Here is an 8473-nt window from a genome sequence, read left to right on the forward strand (position 1 = left end):
AAGAGTTCTATAGAAAAATCAAACTCCCTCTTTGGTGGCAACTTAGTAAGGTCTTCTAGAAAAACATCCAGGAACTCTCTAAGTACAGGATAATCCTTAGGGATTTTCTCAACATTATCCAAATAACTTACCATGACAACAATTATGGAACATCCTTTCCTATGGGCTTTCTTAAGTTGCATTGCTGAAATGTGTCTCAATTCAAGAGGCTTTTGAGACCCAAGAATTTCAACTGAATTCCCAAAATCATCTAGACAACTAATGACCTTATCCTCATAGTTTACTACAACTTTGTGCTCAGTTATCCAGTTGATACCTAAGATCACATAATACGATCCTAATGGTGCCACATAAAGGTTAACTTGAGTTTGGAAATTGGAAAGCTCTAGTTCACTACAAAATAGACAAGAATCTACCCTTCATTCTGCTCGATTCCCATATTGGACCATCCATGCATTTTAAATATAACCAGGTCTAACAGATAATCTAGAAACTACTTTAGGATCAATAAAACATTTAGTAGCTCCTGTATCTATTAAAATAGAAACTAATTGCCCAAAAAGCTTACCCGTCATCCGAATAGGTGAAGCTTGAAAATCAGCCTGATAGTTGTCAACTATTGTGTGAATCTAGTGTTGTGAAGCTCCTTGCTGACTTGCTCCTTTTTGTGTTTGGGGGTATGATGTGGACAGTTTAAGGCATAATGATTCCCTCCATAGTTGTAACACCCATCCTTAGGTCCTGAATGAGCATCGGACCTACTTCTGTCCAAGTTCTGTCGGGCATTGTGGTTGGTATAATTAGTGTTACTATTTACTTTCTTATTACCATCCTGATTCACTCATCCTTTTTCTTGAGTGTTGGGTCCTCTCTTCAGATTCCTTATTTATTGGTTGTTGTTGTTCTTCTTCTGAAAATTCCTATTTCCAAAACTTGATCTGGTATTCACATTTTTACGGAGATTCGTCAACTGATGCAACTTTTGCTCTTGCTTGGTTGCTTTCTCAAATACTTCCTCCATAGTCAGTGGATATGTATATCTACTTCTGCTCCAATATGAGTTCTTAAACCCATGATGGACTTTTGAATGTGAAATCGTTCATCCATCTGATACTGTGGAACATACTTAAGAAGGTTGGTAAACTTCTCCTAGTATTGGGTTACTGACATGCCACCTTGTGTTAGGTTCTAAAATTCAGTCATCTTCTTATCAAAGAATAACTGAGGAAGCCACCTCTTCCTAAAGAATTGCAAAAACAATTCCCAAGTAACATCTCCAGGTTGCAACTTTCTTTCAGACTTTTCATTATCCCACCAAGTAGCAGCTTCTCATGTAAGTTGGTAAGAAGCCCATACTGCTTTGATTTCATTGGACATGTTGTGGAGACCAAAGTAATTTTCCATCTCTATCACCCATGCCTCTGCACCATCACCAAAATTTTTTCCATCAAACTTTGGTGGGGCTATTATTTTTAGGTCCTTAGACAATTCTCCTTCAATCCTTTCTCGGTTATCTGGTCGTTCCTCAACCCTATGATCTTCGTTTCGGACTTCACCGACCCTTTGAACCTCTTGTTCGAGTCCATTCATTCTTGCAGTCTGTTGGCTCAATAGATCAAGGATTTGATCAAGTCTTTCTTTCCCATTACTTGACCCAGCCCTTGTGGTCCTTGAACCCATTGTAATTCAAAAATTCCTACATCATGGAATGTTACTATTTCTTAGCGAGAAGGAAATAAATATCTGCAAGGGTTATGATATCCATAACTTCTACTTAATCAAAACTTCCCATAAATCTACCGTTACAATATAGCCATAGAGACTAATATCCATATTTATTACAAGGAAAAATCCAATATAATACTAATATAGGACATAGTTAGATAATTTGCACATCTATAGCATCCAAGTTTTATGATATCCGACATGGTTAAATGAACTAAGGTCCATAGTACATATTTTAATATCATAGGAATCATACAAAAAGGCATTCAACCCAAACTTATTATAAAATAACATCTTTATTTATTGATAGATATTAGTGACATTACATAAATACATCACTCTTCAGGTGGAGTCAAGGGAGTATATCCTTTAGACTCACTGGAACTCAGTGGGGTATAACCTTCTGACTCATCAACATTGAGTGGGGTATATCCCTCTGACTCGTCAGAGCAAATCACAACTAGCCTAATGGGAGAATATTCTAACTCGGGCTCCTCCTCCTCTATAGGGACAATTTTATCCTCAAGGGACTCAGTAGGGACTATTCCTATCTCAACAATTTCTTTTTCTTTTGATTCAACAGAAACTTGTTTCTCTATGGAAGGAACATCTTCTTCCTCACTTATCCATCCTCCTCTTGGATGGTTATCAACAATAGGCCTAATAAGAGATATAGGATTCTTCTTGACCCTTAGGTATTGAGCATACCCAACTACTAATTTGTGAGTTGTTTGTTTCATTCGCACCATCTTTGTAAGTTATTCTATATCTAAATAAGACATAATATACTCTTTATTCATAAATAAACTCATAAATTAGATAATAAGTCTATTTCATTCAAAAATTTAATCCAAGCTTGTTAAATTAAAAAAACAATAGTAGATTTCAATAGAAGATAAGGAAATTTTCATAAACAATGGAATGTATAAATATCTCATTACATATCTTTATACCATGTTTAGGATTTTTATTGCCATAAGTATAATCAAAATATGAAAAGAAAGAGAGAGCATCTGTTGATCTCCAATCTGAGTCGCTTCAATTTAGTACTTCGAATGAAGACGAGAACAAGAATTAGACGTTTTTTCCGCCCAACCTTGAAGCTTACGCTTTCCCAGAATTCTTGGTCAATCAAGATTACCCGACCCTGTAAAATGTAAAAATGTAAATTATTCTATATCTAAATAAGACATAATATACTCTTTATTCATAAATAAACTCATAAATATATAATAAGTCTATTTCATTCAAAAATTTAATCCAAGCTTGTTAAATTTAAAAAAACAATAATAGATTTCAATAGAAGATAAGGAAATTTTCATAAACAATGGAATGTATAAATATCTCATTACATATCTTTATACCACGTTTAGGATTTTTATTGCCATAAGTATAATCAAAACATGAAAAGAAAGAGAGAGCGTTCGTTGATCTCCAATCTGAGTCATTAAGAATCCATATTCGAGAATTCAAGACATCATTTCATCCCACCATATTCTTCCAATGTTTTCAACATCATGGAGCCACAAATTACATTAATCTTCATGCAAGCATGTGTTTGTGTTTGAGTCATTCATGTTTCATCATGTTATTACATCAACAATTGTGATTATATTCAAAGAGCATTGCATCATCAACCTTCATCAATTGCAATAGATCTGAGGTATATCATTTAGCATTTACTTAAATATTTCCATTTATAATTTTAATTAAATTCAAGGTTAATTCAAAACCTAGGGTTTAACCTAATCAAAATCCTATCAACAACACAAAATCAAAAGATATAAATAAAGATTCTAGTAGAGGAGATGACGACGATCGAATTTGAATTTTATAGAGGCAAGAAGTAGAGTACCAAGTCACCCTAGGCATCTCGATCCCATGAAATTTTGATGAACTTTTAGGAGAAGATTTCGAGTGACATTTTGATTCCAAAAGTTTCTTGTTTGTCGGCATCTGATAGCTAGAGGGCTAGGTCATCTGAAGCATATTGGTCATGTACTTTTAGGCCAAACTTTTGGGCATAGGTTCCTCTTTATTCCCTCACCTCAAATCTAGCTTTGTCTCTATATATTGCATCTATAGCTCACTACTCATGTTACTTTATGTCAATTTTTCATCATTTGCCTTGCATCTAGCATTCAAATTTACATCCTTTCAATTACATTTTCAACTCAATCATTTGGAATAGAGTCTAATCAATATTCAACCCTCTTCTTAAAATAATTGAGGTTGAATCTATTGAGTTCATTCTCCTTTTAAATTAATTTATGTGAAATAGGCTTAGATCATAATTTGCATGCAGAAGCTTGTGAACCCCTATTTTCTACCATTACACTAGTAAACTATAACAAAGACTAAATATGAAGTAGTTACCTTTGAAATTTAAAGAAATTTTCAAGTTGTTTGAAACATCTAGCCTCCCCCTCATGCAAATGAAGAAGTAAGTACATAATTTCCTCTAAAATCTTGTTGTAGGTAGCATCCTTCTTCAACTGAAAACACAAAGAGGCTAATTGTAACATAACATCACAATAAAATTGTAGAATTTCAACTTTATGATGGATAATGTGATTAAAAAACATATCTAAAAATCTACTTTTCCAAATATGTAGAAAAATGGTTTGTCTCATAGAATCAACAATAGCATTTTTATGCAAACCAATACCTAGAATAACTTCTTTCAACCCAAAGCAAGATCAAAGTATTGGCAATTGACACTCATCCGGTGGATACTGATGCTTGATTATTGGTTTAAGGGTTGTCATTGATGGAAAATCTTCATGGAATTCTATCCAGTAGCTATAGATCTTGATAACCAGAAGTGGTTGCGAACCGATAACCAGTTAAGTGGTATTTCAAGTTGAGGAGATCAGTTTTGGTATGGAAGCTTTCCAGTGATTGCGGTGTTCTAAATTGTGCATGGGATGATAGGGTTGACATAGAGAAATCATTTAATCATATTTTTGGTGATCTAAATTTTTTTTTGGTAATCCAGTCAAGCCAACTCATGACTACATGTTACATTATAGGCCGACTTGATAATTGTCTATTTTGTGATTGCATATATATAAGACCTGTGCAAAAGATCTTTTTGATGTATGGTATGAAGGAATATGAGTGAGTAGTGATCAAGGATCCCTTTTGGTGCAGTTTCACATGTGCATTCTTGATCCGGTCGCTGACTGAGACATAAAACAAAGTAGAGTTGCAGAACAAAAATATAGTCAAAGTTTTTGGCACTTAACTGGAACTCATCCAAGCATGTTAGATGCTATGTTGGAGTTCATTCATTGTAATTCATCATTGTATATTATTTGTAAGGAAATAAGACTTCCGAGGTTGTAGCCCTTATTGTAATTGAGTTGTAAGCTCTAGGCAGTGTCCCTGAATGCTAGTGTATTCCCCTTCATGTAATATTATTTTTCTACTGGCCATAATGGAATAATATTGTGGGTTCAAACCCCACCATGGTTTTTCCCATTTGATTTTCCACGTAAAAATCCTGGTGTTATGATTTTATGGTTGACTCTTTTGAGTTTTTGCATTTCAATTTCATGCTTATGCTTCTGGTGGTTTAAGGTTAAGTTAGAAAATTTAATAATCGGTAGAACACTGTTCCACCCCCCCTCTCAATGTTCCTTGATTCCAAAAATTGGTATTAGAGCCTAGTTACTCTGAGGAAGCCTAGCCACTTGAGGAAGGTTCGGGAGATTGAATCAATGGATTCCAGTTTTCAGAGACAACTTAGTGTGGCACTTGAGGATCTTGATGCAACAAGAAATGAGATCAGCTCCTTAAAGAGAAAATTGAATGCAAGTAAAGAATTCATTAATGACTTGAAGGATCAAGTGAAAACTTCAAGAGATAAGAGGAAAGAGTTGATGGACAAGCTAAAGGAGAAAGAATAACAATGCATGGAGAATTGGGACAAAGATGATGAATGTGACAAGCTTGCTAGAGAGAATGTTGTGTTAAAGAATGAGATGCAATCCATTGTGATGAAGCTAACTAAGGAGATTGAAGACTGGTAGAAGAATGAAGAAATCTTAAATCAATCATTGAAGGAAAGAGAAGATGAATGCTTCAAGCTCACCTATGAGAATGATCAGTTGAAGCTTGAGTTGACACAATCAAGGAATAATAGTTAAGAACTTGAGAGACAGATTGTTGCCCTAAGAGATGAACCTGCTACTACAAGTGAATACAAAGACAAATTCAATGCTAGCTCAGCAAGGCTTGATGAGATGCTGGAAAGTTAGAGACATGAAAAGGACATGTGAGGACTTGGATTTGAGAAAGGTGAATCCTCCGGATCTGGACAAGGCAATGCAAAGCCTAATCATAAGAAGAGCAAGAATCCTTTGGTAAGACAACCTAATGCTCATAAATTCAATGGTAAATGTTTTACTTGCAATAAATTTGGTCATATGGTGAATCAATACAGAAGTAGGATGAATAATGGAATGAACAATATGAACAATGGTCCTACCTTTACCAATCATTGTTTCATATGCAATAATTTTGGTCACAAGTCAAATGTGTGCAGAGCACTAATGAATAATTTTCAAAACAAGAGATGCTATGCTTGTGGGATGTTTTGGACATATCTCTAACCAGTGCAAGATGAGACCAGATCAGATAAACTTCAAACCTATGCAAAATGTTGTTTGTCATGCATGCAATAAAACCAGCCACATTGCAAAATATTGTAGAAGCAAAATTATGAACATTAGTGCTCTGGTAGACAAGAACAAAACTGATGATAAAGGCAAGGCAAAGGTGTGTGTGTGTGTGAAAAGTGGACCAATATCTGTATTTGAATACACAGCACTTCAATTAAGTCATTAGATGCATGGTTAGTAAATCAATAATCAATGAATAATAAAACCATTACAAAGTGACCCATTGCCTTATAGTAGATGTGAGTTTTAGTCTTGCTCTCATATTTCTTTATGCAACACCAGTGACTAGATGACACCTAAATGAAGGATTTAATCTATATGAGCACAAGATTGAGCTAAATGGATGCAAGATATACAAGATTAAGCTAGACGAATGAATATTGAGATAGATAAATTAAACTAATCATGATTAATATACAATAAACTAAGATGTACTATTCTCAATACACAAAATCTCAATGATCCTAGAGCAAAAACAACATAATAACAATAAATCTATATAAGGGGTTGAAGGGGTCATTTTCAATTTATTTTTACCTTTCAAAGTTCAAAAGTTCAAAAACATTCTCTGGAGAAAAATGGTAATTCCCGGGCATGCGCACTGATTTGAGCACCAAAGACGTCATAATCATCCTTGAAACTATCTGTCAGTAGTAAGTGATCAATCTTAAGCCTCTTGCATTTCTCATTTTTTGAATTTTTGTTTGAATTTTTTGTTATTTTTGCCATTTTAAGTTGTTTAGTAATATGGCCAACTAGGCTTTGTCATATGACAATCTGTTAAAACTTCTTTTGTCATATAAAGTCATTAGATTAGTCATTCTACATGTGCCCTTCAGTCGTACAAGCATGTTCATAAGAGACTCTTTACTCGTTCTGCCCCAGTTAGTGACTCGTATCAACAAGTTTACTTGTACTATCCCCATTCTTTACTCGTACGTGTTTCTGGCCCACTGGGAAAACTTGTATGAAAAACAATGTTTATTTTTAAGGCATAAACGTGAATTTTTTATTTCCTTGATTGATTATTTGGATTCATGAGCACTTTTTACACCTTTGTAACTCAATTTGTTTGGCATATTGATGATTTTTTCATTCAATTTTCCAGGTTAATTTGCTCGATATACAATTTCGATGTACCTATCCACCCACCATGAGATTACTTCGAGAGCTGACAGATGTTCAGAGAACTCATATTGATGCATGTGGGTTGGGATGGTTGCTTTATACATGAGATATTCATGTGAATCATGGATTACTATGTGTCTTAGCTGAGAGGTTTCATCCTAAGCATAATACATTTCACTTGCCAATTGGGGAGATGACTATTACTCTCGAGGATGTGTATAGGATTTTAAGGATACCATTTGCAAGTGGCAGGGTAGACTATGATTCTTTGCCTTAGCAGGGGATTACAACATTATGAAGAGTGTTTTAGGATGACACTCTGATAGTTTGTTCCATCACTTGGGATGACATGTTGAGTAGGTATGGAGCACAACTTCTGGTATCTTGTGTGCTCATTGGCATTATCAGACATTTTTTCATTCTTGATAGAGGACAACAGGGATTCTCGTGCGGCTGGGGGGGAATGCTGGATACGTTAGTGACATAGCTGAGGAGATTGGGTTGGGGTTCTTGCCTATTGGCCCATATATATCATGAGATGCATGAGATTGCCTATCGAGAGGAGAAGAGCATGGCCATTGGGGTCCTTGTTTTACAGATTTGGGAATGAGAGCATATCCCAGTCTGTAGGCCAATGGTTGAGGATTCGAGGTAGCCACATTAGCCTATTGTCTATCTATACTCAGGTTTTATGATGCAACCCCACTTGGGGAAGACAAATTATTGGAGACGACAACTTGATGACTTGATCATAGTGGTATGGAGGCCATATAGGGGATTAGAGGAGTGGGATGATTGGAGGTGGGAGAGGAAGGTGATGTTCATGACTCACCCACTCATTGGTAGATCCCATACCGTTATTAAGCATTTTGTGTTGAGCAGGGTTATGAGGTAGTATGGGCGGCCATAGGCCATATCATAGGAGTTCATTGCTT

Source organism: Cryptomeria japonica, chromosome 1, assembly GCF_030272615.1.
Source record: "Cryptomeria japonica chromosome 1, Sugi_1.0, whole genome shotgun sequence".
NCBI lineage: Eukaryota > Viridiplantae > Streptophyta > Pinopsida > Cupressales > Cupressaceae > Cryptomeria > Cryptomeria japonica.